The sequence below is a fragment of the Choloepus didactylus genome, chromosome 14 (genome assembly GCF_015220235.1).
Source record: "Choloepus didactylus isolate mChoDid1 chromosome 14, mChoDid1.pri, whole genome shotgun sequence".
Taxonomy (NCBI): domain Eukaryota; kingdom Metazoa; phylum Chordata; class Mammalia; order Pilosa; family Megalonychidae; genus Choloepus; species Choloepus didactylus.
The window spans coordinates 8733132-8748474 of NC_051320.1; the positions used below are offsets into that span (position 1 = coordinate 8733132).

Genomic DNA, 15343 nt, shown 5'->3' on the forward strand with positions numbered 1-15343 from the left:
TTTATACTTGGTATATACGGTAATGATAAAGTTATCAGGAAGACACATGCTTTCTCATATTAAAGAAATACCTTTAGCAACTTATGGGGGCTAAGCAAAAATGTGAAAATATACAGAGTACCTTCTTATCAGGCAATTGGAGACTGGTATAGTGGCTTCAAGTTATCTGGGGAAGCTGTGACTGTAGATAAAGATGTTCTAAGACATTTTCTCCTGAATTAAAACAGATTAATGAAGAAGGCTACATCAAGGTTTGTATTTTTTAATTTTGATAAAAATGATATACCAAACAAATTGTCCTCTGAGGCCTAGATCACAAATAAGGCCGATGAATCCTGCAGTTTAAGGCTGCAAAAGACTGACAGACTGTGATGCTAGGTGCAAATCTCATAGAGATGTAGCTATGCTAGAAATTTTAAGATTGCTATTATCTTTGCTGTTGTGCTGGATACAAAATCAAACAGGTTTTCAGTGGTATGCCGCAACTCTATTTTTCCCACAAGCCCTGCTGTTTTGTAAAACATGAAGCGTTTCCAGGTGTTATAATAGAAAAGCTCAGTATCTGACTTCTTGGACCCCTGAAATGACCTTGGAGGACCCCAGGAACTCCAGACCACTTCTGGAGAACGGCTGACATAAACAATTACAGAACAGTATGAGTAGAGCTATGGTAGATATATAAGGGGCCCTAATCCAGACTACTGTTGGGGGAGGGGAGAGATGGAGGATAGGAGGATTTTCCTAGAGAAAATGAAGCCTCGGTAAGCACAGAAGGCAGAAAGAGGAAAAGATGCTAAGGAATATGAAACAGCATGTACAAAGACAAGGAGACCAGACGCAATATGCACAATCAAGGCACTACAAATAGTACAGTAGAAATGAAGTACAGAAATATAAACGGTGTGGTACGACTAGAAAGAAAGGAGCCAGAGAAGCCTGCATGTCTTGCACACTGCCTTTCTGCAGAAAAGGGGAGCCTCTGAAGGCTTTTAGAAATAAAGAAGGATACTGCATAACTAATTTTAAAACAGGATGTAAAGGAAAATCCAAAACTGTAGAAGAAAGTGAATACATTCCAATAAATTACTTGATCTTCGGGGGACAATGCTTACATAGTCACAATAGTGAAAGCATAATTGCCGATTCAATTTAAATATTCATTTAACCACATTGGGAGGATAAGAGGAGTGATGGACATCCGAGCTAAAATCTCATCTATAACAGAAAGAAAATGCTAAGATTAATAATTGAGAAGGAGCAGTAGAAACACCTTATTTAGCGTGGAGTACCTTATGAAATAACTCTGTGTTTTAAATTACCTCTGCAGTGTGGCCTGGAGGTAGAATGGGTAAGGCCAAGGGACTGCTATGCTTTGGTTTCATACCTTGCAGTACCACTTGACTTTCTAAGCTTTGCGGACTTTATTTGAACAAAATTGAAAAAGTAAAGGTAAAAATAAAGGTGGTATGTATGTAGACCAGATGAAGTACAATAAAGACACATGGAGAATAATTTCCTGGGAAAAAAATTAAATTTAACAAATGAGATAGTCTCAAGCAAATCAAGGAAAAAAGAGAAGACTAATAACAGATGAAAATTTACAATACAGAGCTTGAAAAATATAGGTCTTTTTAATATGCATATTGTTCTTGAAACTGAGAGAAACAATTACTAAAATTAAATTAAATTTTTATAATATTCATGTCTTTAATTTCAATAGTATGTTCATTTGTAGAAAATTAAATTTAAAAACAATTATTGATGACGCTAGCACCCAAAGAACCACTGTTACTTTCTAAATACCAGTTTGCTTGTCTTAACACAATACTGTTATTACACTGTTATGTTTAAAACTTTTTCACTGTATATATAGACAGATAGATACATATATATATATATACATATATCTTAAGCATTTTGTCATGTCACTAAATATTCTTCCAAAATCTAGAGGCAGGATATTCCATCACAAGACTCACCAGGATAAAACCAGTCCCCATTGCTGGGCACTGGGATTTTTAATCGATTATAATCAATATTTATTTGGGAAGATTGCAATTCAAAGCCTGTAGTGAATAGTTTCATAATTGAACAATAATCTTTTGACTTGAAATGTAAGACATCATTTCTTATGAAAGTAAAGAGTATTAAAAAGCCAGCACAACATTAGGTCATCAAAGTGCCTGCCATTTGTTAATTCTGACATAATCCCATCTCAGTCATAGAAAAGTGGCAAATACCAGCCTAGAGCCCCAGGCCTGCCCTTGGTTCCACTGATTACATGGCTGCAGGGCTCTGGACAATTCACAGAACTCCATTTCCCACCTGAGATGAAGAGGCTGAATTAGACCACCTTTAAGCCCCTCTAGCTCTCATTTCCCTCTTGTTCTAGCACAAGGAGACTTGCATTTAAACACAGCCAATGTTAATACCTAGGAAGGACTGTCCATCTTCTATGGAGAAACTATTTCCTGAGTATTCAAGTTCCTCATTAAACAGTGAAAGTAAAATAAGCAACCTAATGGGAAGAAGAAAAGGTAAAGGCAGAATAAAGAGAAAGTGTTGGAACAGAATAAAGAACTGACCAGTTTAAGCAGTCATGTCTGCTTGAGAAGACTCCTGCTCCTACAACACAATTTCACTCCCTGGCATTTCCCTGGGTGGAGTGGGGAGCTGGCAGTAACAAAGAAAACAAAGGGCACATTCACACATGCATACCTGAATTGACTTGCAAAGTATTCCAAAAGTTGCTTACTATTCTTTCAAACTTTATGTTTGGGGTTTAAATGTATTTGCTGAAGGCCCAGCTCAATGTTATGCTGTATTTTAGGCAGGTTAGGGATGATTTGTGGAGGGTTAAGGGCTGAAAACAGCTCAAAGAGGTGAGCAGCAAACACATGGCAGACAGATGTCACAGAGTGGGAGGAGAACAGAATGAATGCTGACTCACCTTCCTTTCCTCCTAGCAACCAGTGGCAAGCAGCCAACTGCTCCTTGCTGCTCCTTTCACTGCAAAGGTGAGGACAAAGCCCACTCTGCTTTGGGGCACAGGGAGCTAGTGACTCTAAGGAAAACACACTATATCTCACTATTTAAGGGCACTGAAAAAGAAAGCCATGTTACTCATGCCGTCAAAGACCTTCTGAAGGGAGTCAGGGCCAAGGTTGCTTTGAGTGTGGAAGCAACTACATTGGGGAAATGTTTTTTTCTCAATGATAGGGCTAATAAACAGATATGATGAAACATAAATATAGAACTATGAAAGAAGAGGGAAAGATGAGAGAAGAGAAAGGAAAAGGGGGAAAGGAAGGAAAAGGAAAAGGAAGGGGAAGAGAATGGAAGGGGAAAGGAAAGGCTAGGCGCCCCTCATTGACTGTAAACTCCATGAAGGGAGGGATTTTTGTCAATTTTGTTCAATGCTGCATCCCCGGAAGCCAGAACAGTGTCTGGCACATATAGGCTTAATATATGTTTGTGACATAACTGAATAAATCATACAATAAGGGTACTTCAGTAATTAGAAAGATTCTTAAATAGAACTAATCATTAGTAACCCTCAAGTCATTTAAGGTATAATCTTCCATAGCAACAATATATGCAACAATAAAATGCATTATTAAAAAAGGTTGACTACTTACTTGCCAAAAGCTGCCAAGAACATCTACTTAATTGTGTAATGTAACACACAGGTACATTTTCCTATGTACCTACCACACAGTAGCGACTGGACTAATTCCTCACCATACCGCTATGAAGATGCCCTAACCTCATTTTACTAATAAGGAGACCAACATGCCCAAAGGAGACCACAGCTCTTGAGTAGCTGAGCCACAACTCAAATCCCCAACTACCAAGCTATGAAACCCTCCACAAATAGAACAATTTACACAGAAGCTCCTAAACCATAATTCAAAAGTAAACTTTTCATTAACTCTTAGCTGAAGAGGCATTCAATTCAGATGTCTTTCCCCCTCTTTCAATTGACTTTTCCTCTTTTTCCCTTCCTTTCAATACTCTCAGCTCCAAAGGAAGAACAGAGTAGTGGGAGAAAAGCATTCCTGTGTCATCATTCACCACCTGCACAGCCTCAAGCAAGTTACTTAACCAGTGATCTTCAGTTTCCTTATCTATAAAACAAAATAATAACCACCACAACACAAATTTGTTAAGATTAAATAACACACTTCATATAAAACTCCTAACACATAGATGTCCAATAAATGCCAGCTTTCCTTCATTTCTATGAGAAAAAGGGCACATTTTAAACTTTTGTATTTAAGCACATAAAACTGAATGATAAAAAAGTACTAATTCTGAAATCTAAAGAAATTACTTAGTCACCTCCTTAAAACATAACCCAAAGAGTGAAAATGTAAATTCCTGAAGTTACAGAGGTCAAGGAGAAGAAAAACCAAGGAACAGTATCTCCAAAAGTGAAAAGAATACATTCACACATAAGTTGATGGAAAGAGCTAATGTGAAAAAAGGACAATGCATTGCCTTTTGCCAGGGAGTAATCAGGTACCAAACCTCTCTCTGATACCTGAAGTTCCAAATCACTCTCTCATTGTGCCCTTCCTTTTTTTTCCTCTAACGGAGGACTTGTTATATAACTTAACAAGAATTAACTGTCTTTCATAGTTTTCTTTGGTTCCATAGGTGTTTTCTATACAGACTGTAATCTCCCTGAAGGCAAAAATAATGCCTATTATATTTGCTTAATATATCTCTCACTGTAGTAACTCAGCGCTTAATAAGCAACTGCCAACTAATTATCAAACACTGGTTGAATACGTTCCTTCTTTCCACTTTCAAATCTGAATATACCCCCTGGCTATAGCAAAGTTCTTCCTCTATATTCCCTTGAACTCTGGAAACTTTATCTGATCAGACAACTGATAAGTCACCATCTCAAAATAATGCAAATTTCCTCCTTCCTCATCCTTCCAATTCATTACCACAAATAAATTTATAATAATAAAACAAAGTTTCCTTAGAAGCATCAATGTTATACATTTTTATATTTTCCACACTTACATTCACAAATGCAGTCTTTTCAGTTAGATTCTCCATTTCACTATTCTAGCATTGCTTCCTATGGCTTTTCTTTTCTCGCACTTTTCCCCTATCCTTTTAATTATTCTATTTTCCTTGCCTGGACAGTGAAGAACAAAGTAAATTCAAAAAATTGGAGAAACAACAGGTAGCAGCTCTAGTTAAGTTTAAGGTATAGCATATGAGATAAGGGAATATAAAACTTGAAAGGACAAGATATGAGGCAGTTCAACCTGAAATTTTATTGTTTCGAAAGTTACAGAATTCTTTCATGTACCTCCAAAAAGTCCTTCTCTCACTTTTACTTAGAGATCTGAATCCATGGCCTCTTCAAATTTTTATCCATAGGCAGATGGAGTATAATGATTTCAACCTTTGTTTGGAACCTAACAGATGCAATTTGGTTCACCTTAACATTAAAGTTAAGTGCCTTGCTAACTAACTACTATGTTTATCAAACACCTAGCATTCAACCATGAGTTTATCACTGATCTCTCAATTATTCCTCATTAAAAAACCTAGAAGATAGGTTTTATTATACCCATTTTACACAGGAAGAAACAAATTCAGAGTTGAGCTTAAAACCTAGGTCTAACTCCTCAGCCACACAACCCTGCTCATCTGGGCTCCATTTCTTCCCATTTACAACTGTGCCCTCTATGATCTGAGCCCTTCTAGTGCACCTCCCACCACACACCTTCCCATAGTCTTTGTTTTAGAATTACCTGAGGTTCCCTTGACTATACCATACTTTCTCATGTCCCCATGTCTTTGTATATGCCCTCATTCTCGACCTGGAAACTCCTTGCTATCCATTAAGAGACACTAAAGAGTCCTCTCCTCCTAGAAATCTTTCCCAAGCCCTCTAAGCTTCTCTAAGCCTTCTCAGGACACTCAGGTGACTTTCTTTAATGCTCTAAAACACCTTGATATTGTAGATAATATACTGTGCACTGTATTATATAATACTGTATATTAATACAGCCTGCTTGTGGTACATTTTGTCAGAAAAAAATGTCTTAAAGAGTTAACAATTTAGTTGGTGATATACACTACAAGAAGAAAGAACAAGCAATTTATGTAATTCAGGAATTCATAATCTGAGCAAATCGATGAGAATTGGAACAGAGACAGAGGATGAACCTGTGATACTAGAAGAATTACCATCAGATTATAAACTATTTAAACTTGTAATTTTCAGCTGTTTGAGTTAATAAATTAATGATACTACTTTAATGCACACTTAGTTTCCCAAGGCTGCTGTATCAAAATATCACAACTGGTTGGCTTAAACAACTGGAATTTATTGGCTAAGTTTGGTGGCTAGAAGTACAAAATCTAGGTATCAGCAGGCCATGCCTTCTCCCAAGTCTACAGCATTTTGGTGGTGGCTTACTAGCAGTCAGTGTGTGCCTGTCACATGGCAACCTATCTCTGTCTTCTCCTGCAGCCTGTACTCCTATTCATCTGTGTCCAATTCCCTCTGCTTTTAAGGTCTTCAGACAGATTGGATAACGGACCGTCCTGAATCAACTCAGCCTCATCTAAACAGGATCTTCAAAGTCCTGGGGTTAAGACTTGAAGATCCCATTTACAAATGAGTTCACACCTACAGGATCCCATAGGACGCAGGTTAGTACTTGAACACATGTTTGTGAAACACATTATTCAATCTACCACAATAAATACATACACATATAGAAAGAGAAAAAAAGGCAACGTAACACATACACACACAAGCACGGGAAGCAAAGAAAATCTACTGAATTTCTTCTCAATTATTAGTATAATATTAAACCACAGTAAAGTTCATAGAAGAACAAATATTTTAAGCAGTTACAAATACTATCACAAAGGCTGGTAAATGCCCAAGAGATTTTTAAAACATGTTCAGAAAGTCAACTTATAAAGATCTAAGCATTATACTATATTTACTAAATCATTCTCTTGATCTGCAAACTTAACTAATGTAAGGTTATAAGAGGTTACAAGAGCTTTTTTTGGGGAGGAGGGGCATCTTTATTCCTTATAGTTGAAGACAGGTCAAAAACAGTCAAACTAGTAGAGAACAGGCACAAAATGACAGAGTAGGAAGATTTACAAACTGCTCCCTCCAACAGAAAAATGAGAGACTGCTAGGACAGAATTTGGCTCTTGAAAGTGAAAGCAGGAACCAGTGGCCAGCCCCCATTGTTCAGCCCTGCACAGCAGCTGCAGAAACAGCTATGGGAAAGCAACCTGGAATCTGATAACTGCAGACTGGAGCCAGGACTAGAAGGGGAACACTCCTCTTCTAAAAGATGGGGTGGAGGGTCAAGGTTGGTGTTTTAGTTTGCTAATGCTGCAGAATGCAAAACACCAGAGATGGACTGGCTTTTATAAAAAGGGGGTTTATTTGGCTATACAGTTACAGTCTTAAGGCCATAAAGTGTCCAAGGTAACACATCAGTAATCGGGTACCTTCACTGGAGGATGGCCAATGGCGTCAGGAAAACCTCTGTTAGCTGGGAAGGCACGTGGCTGGCGTCTGCTCCAAAGTTCTGGTTTCAAAATGGCTTTCTCCCAGGACATTCCTCTCTAGCAAGCTTGCTCTTCTTCAAAACGTCACTCACAGCTGCACTCCGTTCAGTCTCTTTGAGTCAGCATGTTTTATATGGCTCCATTGATCAAGGCCCACCCTGAATGGGTGGGGTCACACCTCCATAGGAGTATCCCACCGAAGTCACCACCCACAGCTGGGTGGGGCACATTCCAAGCAAATCTAACCAGCACCGAAACGTCTGTCCCACAAGACCACAAAGATAATGGCATTTGGGGGACACAATACATTCAAACCGGCACAGTCGGTCTGGGGAATCCCTGAGGGACCATTGCAGAAGCTGGCCTCAGTTTCAGCCCTCAGGACAGCTGAGCTCCCAGCCTCCCAACAACATCCACTAGGATGTAAAAAGCCTAGTGGACCTTCTTTGGCTACCCAACTCCCATCCACTGCTTCCTTCTACTCATAGGATTTTCCTGGTTTGGCTGATCCCTTAGGGCACAGCACAGACTCTGTCCTTGTTACAGTCCTCTGCACAGCAGCAGCTTCTGGACTCACACTAGCATCTACCAGTTCTTAAAGAGGCAGTGTACTTTTTCAAAGTTTGGGTTTCTTCTTTCTCTTCTTGTGCTGCTGCAGTCACTACCCTCAGTTTCTGTCAGAAGCAGTGTCTTCTGACCTTATACCAGCATCTATAGGAACATATGGAGCCAGTACACCTCTTTTGCTTTCTCTCTCTCCCTTATTTTATTTTATTTTTTTTTTTGGGGGGGGGGGGGGTTCTTTCTAGCAGATCCTGAAAGACAAATGAAAATGACTGGAATTAACTAGGGGGTAACCCAGGCACCAGAATGGACATTTAGAACAATTACAGGAGTGTCAGAAAGAGGGAGCAGCTAGGGCAGAGTTTGGTTCTTGAAAGTGAAAGCAGGAACCAGTGGCCAGCCCCCATTGGGGGCCTAGGTTTCAGCATGTAAAGCAGTAACTTCTGGTTTCCTACTGTCACATAACAAAAGGCGTGGAGAGGCAGTGCACTTCATTATTTTTTTTCTAGTTTTGTTTTATCTTTTCCTTTTTTTGAGGGGGGGGGCATGGTGGTGTTTATCAGCATTTCTTTTCTTTTCCTTTTTCTTTCTATTTTTTTCCTTCTTGCTTTTAAAAAGAGTGGGAGAACTAAATTTCCAAGGTGCACACAGATAACACTCAACATGCTGAGTTCTCAGCAAAAAATTACAAAACATACAAGAAGACAGGAAAGTATGGCCCAGTCACAAGGAAACAAAAATGTGATGGAAAATGTTCTAGAGGAAGCACACTCTCTGGAATTACTAATCACAGATATCAGAACAATTCTCATAAATAGAATTAGTGAACTAAAGGAAAACATGGATAAACTAAAGGATATCAGGAAAACAATGTGTGAACAAAATGAGAATTTCAATAATGGGAAAGAAATTATAAAGAAGAACCACCAAATAGAAATTCTGGCACTCAAAGTACAATAACTGGAATGGAAAATTCAATCCAGGGATTAAAGAGCAAATTGGACGAGGTGGAAGAAAGGAGCAATGAACTTGAAGAAAAAACAATTGAAACTGCCAAGGTTGAGCAGAGAGAAATAAGAACTAAAAAAAAAAAAAAAAAAAAAAAAAGCCAATAAACAGAGCCTGAGGATCCTGAGGGATAACAATATATGCATCATAGGAGTCCCACTGGGAGAAAAGGGAGGTGACAGAAAACTTCGCAAATCTGATGAAAGATATGAATATACAAATCCAAGATGCTCAATGAACATCAGGAAGGATGAACCCAAACAGAACTACACTGAGATACATTATGATCAAACTGCCCAATGCCAAACATAAAGAAAGAATCTCAAAAATAGCAAGAGAAGCAACATGTCATGTATAATGGATCCTTAAAAAGACTAACATCTAACCTCTCAATAGAAACCTTGGAGGCCAGAATGCAGTGGGAGGACATATTTAAAGTGCTGAAAGAAAAAATTGCCACCCAAAAACAATATATCCAGCAAATCTGTCCTTCAAAAGAGAGAGAGAAATTAAGACATTTCTAGACAAACTAAAACTGGAGGAGTTTACTGCCACTACACCTGTCTTACAGGAAATGCTAAAGGGAGTTCTCCAAGTTGAATGGAAAGGACACTAGACAGTACCCCGAAGCTGGATGAAGAAATAAATATCTCTGATGTATATGACAATATGGGTAAATATAAATGTCAGTGTTATTTCATTTTTCATTTGTAATGCTTTCTTTTATTTCTTATAAGGCTTAAAATTCAAATGCATTAAAAAAAGCATAAATCTTTGTTACAGGTCATGTAATATATAAACATGTAATCCATGAGAAGAACATAAAAGGGAAGCACAAAGGAATGAATATAAGTACTGTGTATGTGAAAACTATTGAAGTCAAGTTAGAGTCAACACAAACTCAACTATAATAGATTTAATATGCTAAATCTAATTTCCATGGTAAACATACAGAAAATATCTTTTAAAAACTATACAAAAGGAAAGGATAGATGATTCAAAACGGTTCACTGTAAAAAATCATCTAAACAAAAAGGAAGGCAATTATGGAGGGAAGGAGGAACAAAAAAAGAGTAAGGCTTGCAAAAAGCAATTAGCAAATTGGCAGAAGCACATCCTGTATTATCAGTAATTTCCTTAAATGTAAATGGATTAAACTCTTCAATCAAAAGGCAGAGATTGACGGAATGGATAAAGAAACATGACCCAACAGTGTGCTGTTTACATGAGACCCATCTTAGATCCATAAATACAAACATATTGAAAGTGAAAAGATGGAAAAATATTTCATGCAAAAACTAACAAAAGAGAGCAAGGGTAGCTAAATCAATATCAGACAAAAAAAGACTTTAGGTCAAACACTTACAAGAGACAAAGAAGTTTATTATATCATTATACATTGATAAAAAGTTCAATTCAACAAGAATTAAAAATTATACACATGCATGCACCTCACAGCAGAGTGCCAAAATATACGAAGCAAACACTGACAGAACTGAAACAATCCTATGATACTAGATGGAGATTTCAATATACCACTTTCAATGCTAGATAGAACATCTAAGGAGAATATCAATAAGGAAACAAAGGACCTGAACAACACAATACACCAACTACATCTAACTGACATATATAGAATATTTCACCCAACAGCATAAAACACATCCTTTTCAAATACATACAATGGGGAAAGAATAGTCTCTTCAAGAAATGATGAAGGGAAAACTGGATATCTACATGCAGAGGAATGAAATTAAGAGCCCTGTTGGGGACTGAGTCATGTCACCCACAAACAGCATGTTCAGATCTCAATCCTTGATTCTGCATGTGTGAACTCATTTGTAAACAGGACCTTTGAAGATCTTACTAAGGTGTGCCCAAACAGAATAAGGATGGGCCTTAATCCAAAATGGTTAAAGTCCTTATAAGGAAAGGAAATTGAACACAGAAAGAGAAACCACAGGGATCAACCACTAGTTGGAAGTCAATAGGACCCAGAAGAGAAAGGAGCAGATGCTGCATGTGCATTGCCATGTGATGGAGCCAAGGAACCCTAAAGACTGCCGACCAGTCAGAAGATACTGAGCCCGGGAGGAAGCAAGCCTTCTAGCCTCTGAAACTATGAACCAATAAACTTCCATTGTTTAAGCCAACCGATTGTATGGTATTAGTTTTAGCACTCACGAAACTATTATAACCCCTACCTCACACCATATACAAAAATCAACTCAAAGTGGATCAAGGACATAAATACAAGGTCTAAAACTATAAAACTCTTAGAAGATAACAAGAGATTTGCAACTCTTAATGATCTGGAATACAACAATGGATTCTTAGATATGACACCAAAAGCATAAGCAACAAAAGAAATGATAAATTTGATTTCATCAAAATTAAAAACTTGTGCATCAAAAGAAATTATCAAAAAAGTGAAAAGATTTCGAGCCATACGTAAGAGTTTAGTATCTAGAACATATAAAGAACACTTACAACTCAACAATAAAAACATAAACAACATTAAAAAATGGGCAAAGGACTTGAATAGACATTTCTCTAAAGAAGGTATACAAACAGCCAATGAACATATGAAGAGATGCTCAACATCAGAAGCCATTAGGGAGACACACATTAAAACCATGATGAGATACCACTTCAGACCCAACACAGTAATCGTGGGAGACTTCAACCCACCACTTCAACAGACAGAGCATCTGAACAGAGGATCAATAAAGAAACAGAGAGTCTAAACAATATGATAAATGAACTAAACCTAAGAGACATATATATATTACTGTACCACAAAACAGTAGGATATACATTCTTCTCAAGTGATCATGGAACATTCTTCAGGAGAGACCATATGCTGGGGCACAAAACAGGCCTTAATAAATTTAAAAACACTGAAATTATACAAGGGACTTTTCTGACCTTAATGGAATGAAGTTGGAAATCAGTAAAAGAGAACTGGAAAATACACAAATATATGGAGGTTAAAAACACACCCCTACAACAATCAGTGGGTCAAGGAAGAAACTTAAAAGAAATCAGTAAATATCTTAAGACAAATGAAAACAAGAATACAACGTCTCAAAACTTATGTGAAGCAGCAAAGGTAGAGCTGAGAGGGGAATTTATAGCCCTAAACACCCAAATTAAAAAGGAGGAAAAAGCTAAAAACAATGACTTAACTAAACAACTATGGGAAACTGGAGAAAGAACAGCAAACTAACCTCAAAGCAAGCAGAAGGAAAGAAATAAGAAAGATTAGAGAGGAAATTAATGAAATGGAGAATAAAAAAACAAGAGAATCAATAATAGAGAATTAAAAAACAACAGAGAGAAACAATATACCCAAAAGTTGATTGAGATCAATAAAATCAACAAACCCTTAGCTGGACTGACAAAGACAAAAAGAGAGAAAGATGCAAATAAGTAAAATCAGAAATGAGAGGCGGGGCATTACCATGGACCCCCAAAAAATGAAAAATGAAAAAGATCCTAAGACATTACCAGTAACAACTATATGCCAACAAACTAGACAACTTACACAAAATGGACAACTTCCTAGAAACCTACACTGACCCAAGAAGAAACACAAGACTGCAACAAACCAATCACAAGTAGAGATTGAATCAGTCATCAAAAACCTACCAACAATGAAAAGCCCATGACTAGATGATTTCACAGGCAAATTTTACCAAGCATTTCAAGAAGAATTAATACCATTCCTGCTCAAACTCTTTCAAAAAGTTAAAGAGGGAATACTATCTAATTCATTCTATGAAGTCAATATTAACCTAATACCAAAGTCTGATAAAAATACAAGAAACCTTCAAACCAATTTCTGTAATGAATAGAGATGCAAAAAAATCCTCAACTTGCAAACTGAATCCAACAGTATATTAACAGAATTATACACAATCACCAAGTGGGCTTTATTCCAGCTATGCAAGGGTGGTTCAATACAAGAAAATAAATTAATGTAATACACCACATTAACAAATCAAAGGGGAAAAAACAAATGATCATCTCAATTGACACAGAAAACGCATTTGACAAAATTCAGTATCCTTTCATAATAAAAACAATCAAAGGAAACTTCATCAACATGATAAAGGGCATACATGAAAAACTCACAGCTAACAACTTACTGAACAATGAGAGACTGAAATCTTTTCCCTCTAAGATCAGGAACAAGACAAGGATGCCCACTGCTATTCAACATTATCCTAGAAGTTCTAGCTAGAGCAATTAGGCAAGAAAAGTAAACAAAAGGCATCCAAATGGGAAATGAAGAAGTAAAACTGTCACTATCTGCAGATGACATGATCCTATATTTAGAAAGAAAAACACAACAAAGCTACTTGGGTTAATAAATGAGTTCAGTAAAGTGGTGGGATGCAAGATCAACATGCAAAAATCAATGGTGCTTCTATACATAATAATGAGCTATCCAAGGAGGCAATCAAGAAAAAAAAATCTCATTTACAATAACAACTAAAATAATCAAATATCTAGGATTAAACTTGACAAAGAACGTAAAGGACTTGTACACAAAAAACTACAAAACATTGCTCAAGGAAATCAAAGAAGACCTAAATAAATGGGAAGACATTTCTGTGTTCATGGATTGGAAGGCTAAATGTCATTAAGATGTCAATTCTACCCAAAAAGATCTACAGTTTCAATGCAATACCAATCAAAATTCCAATCGTCTACTTTGCAGAAATGGGAAAGCTAATTATCATTTTTATTTGGAAGGGTAAGGGGCACTGAATAGCCAAAAACATCTTGAAAAAGAATGAAGTAGAAAGTCTCATTCTTCCTGACTTTAGAGCATAATATAAAGCCACAGTATTCAAAACAAGACACTGGTATAAAGATAGACATATCAATCAATGCAGTCAAATTGAGCGCTCAGATAGACCCTCAGATCTGTGGTCAACTGATTTTTGAGAAGGCTTTCAAGTCCACTCAAATGGGAAAGAACAGTCTCTTCAATAAATGGTGTTACGAGAACTGGATATCCATAACCAAAAGAATGAAAGAGGACCTCTAGCTCACGCCCTACACAAAAATTGACTCAAAATGGATCAAAGACCTAAATATAAGAAACACTACCATAAAACTCCTAGGAGAAAATGTAGAGAAACATCTTCAAGATCTAGTGATAGGCAGTAGTTTCTTAGACGTTACATCCAAAGCACAAGCAACAAAAGAAAATAACAGATAAATGGAAATTTCTCAAAATCAAATTCTTCAGTGCTTCAAAGAAAGGACTTTATCAAAAGAGTGAAGGCAAGATGGAAGACTGGTGAGCTGTATGTTTTAGTTACTCCTCCAGGAAAGTAGGTAGAAAGCCAGGAACTGCGTGAACCGGACACCACAGAGCAATCTGTCTTTGGGCATACTTCATACAATACTCATGAAAATGTCGAGCTGCTGAGATCAGCGAAATCTGTAAGTTTTTGAGTCCAGGGGACCCGCGCCCCTCCCTGCCAGGCTCAGTCCCGTGGGAGGAGGGGCTGTCAGCTCCGGGAAGGAGAAGGGAGAACTGCAGTGGCTGCTCTTATCGGAAACTCATTCTACTGATCCAGACTCCAACCATAGATAGACAGAGACCAGACACCAGAGAATCTGTGAGCAGCCAGCCCAGCAGAGAGGAGACAGGCATAGAAAAAAAAAAACAACACGAAAAACTCCAAAATAAAAGCAGAGGATTTTTAGAGTTCTGGTGAACACAGAAAGGGGAAGGGTGGAGCTCAGGCCCTAAGGCGCATATGCAAATCCCGAAGAAAAGCCGATCTCTCTGCCCTGTGGACCTTTCCTTATGGCCCTGGTTGCTTTGTCTCTTAGCATTTCAATAACCCATTAGATCTCTGAGGAGGACCCTTTTTTTTTTTTTTTTTTAATCCTTTTTTCTTTTTCTAAAACAATTACTCTAAGAAGCCCAATACAGAAAGCTTCAAAGGCGTTCAATTTGGGCACGTCAAGTCAAGAGCAGAACTAAGAGAGCTCTGAGACAAACGGCAATAATTCAGTGGCTGAGAAAATTCACTAAACACCACAACTTCCCAAGAAAACAGGGGTGTCTGCTCACAGCCACCATCCTGGTGGACAGGAAACACTCCTGCCCATCGCCAGCCCCATAGCCCAGAGCTGCCCCAGACAACCCAGTGTGACGGAAGGGCTTCAA

The 15343-nt window shown here is 37.7% G+C and overlaps 1 protein-coding gene across 3 annotated transcripts in view; it reads right to left on the reverse strand.

Annotated features, from left to right (window-relative positions):
• PCMTD1 (protein-L-isoaspartate (D-aspartate) O-methyltransferase domain containing 1) overlaps nucleotides 1–15343 on the reverse strand; it is a 95123-nt gene that overhangs the window by 55336 nt on the left and 24444 nt on the right. The window contains exon 1 of one of the 3 annotated variants that reach the window (XM_037802670.1): nucleotides 122–1104. The exons of the other annotated variants lie outside the window; for them this stretch is intronic. The gene's annotated coding sequence lies outside the window, so the exon portion shown is untranslated. Of the gene's footprint in view, nucleotides 1–121; nucleotides 1105–15343 lie in introns of those variants that run through there. 3 annotated transcript variants of the gene reach the window in all.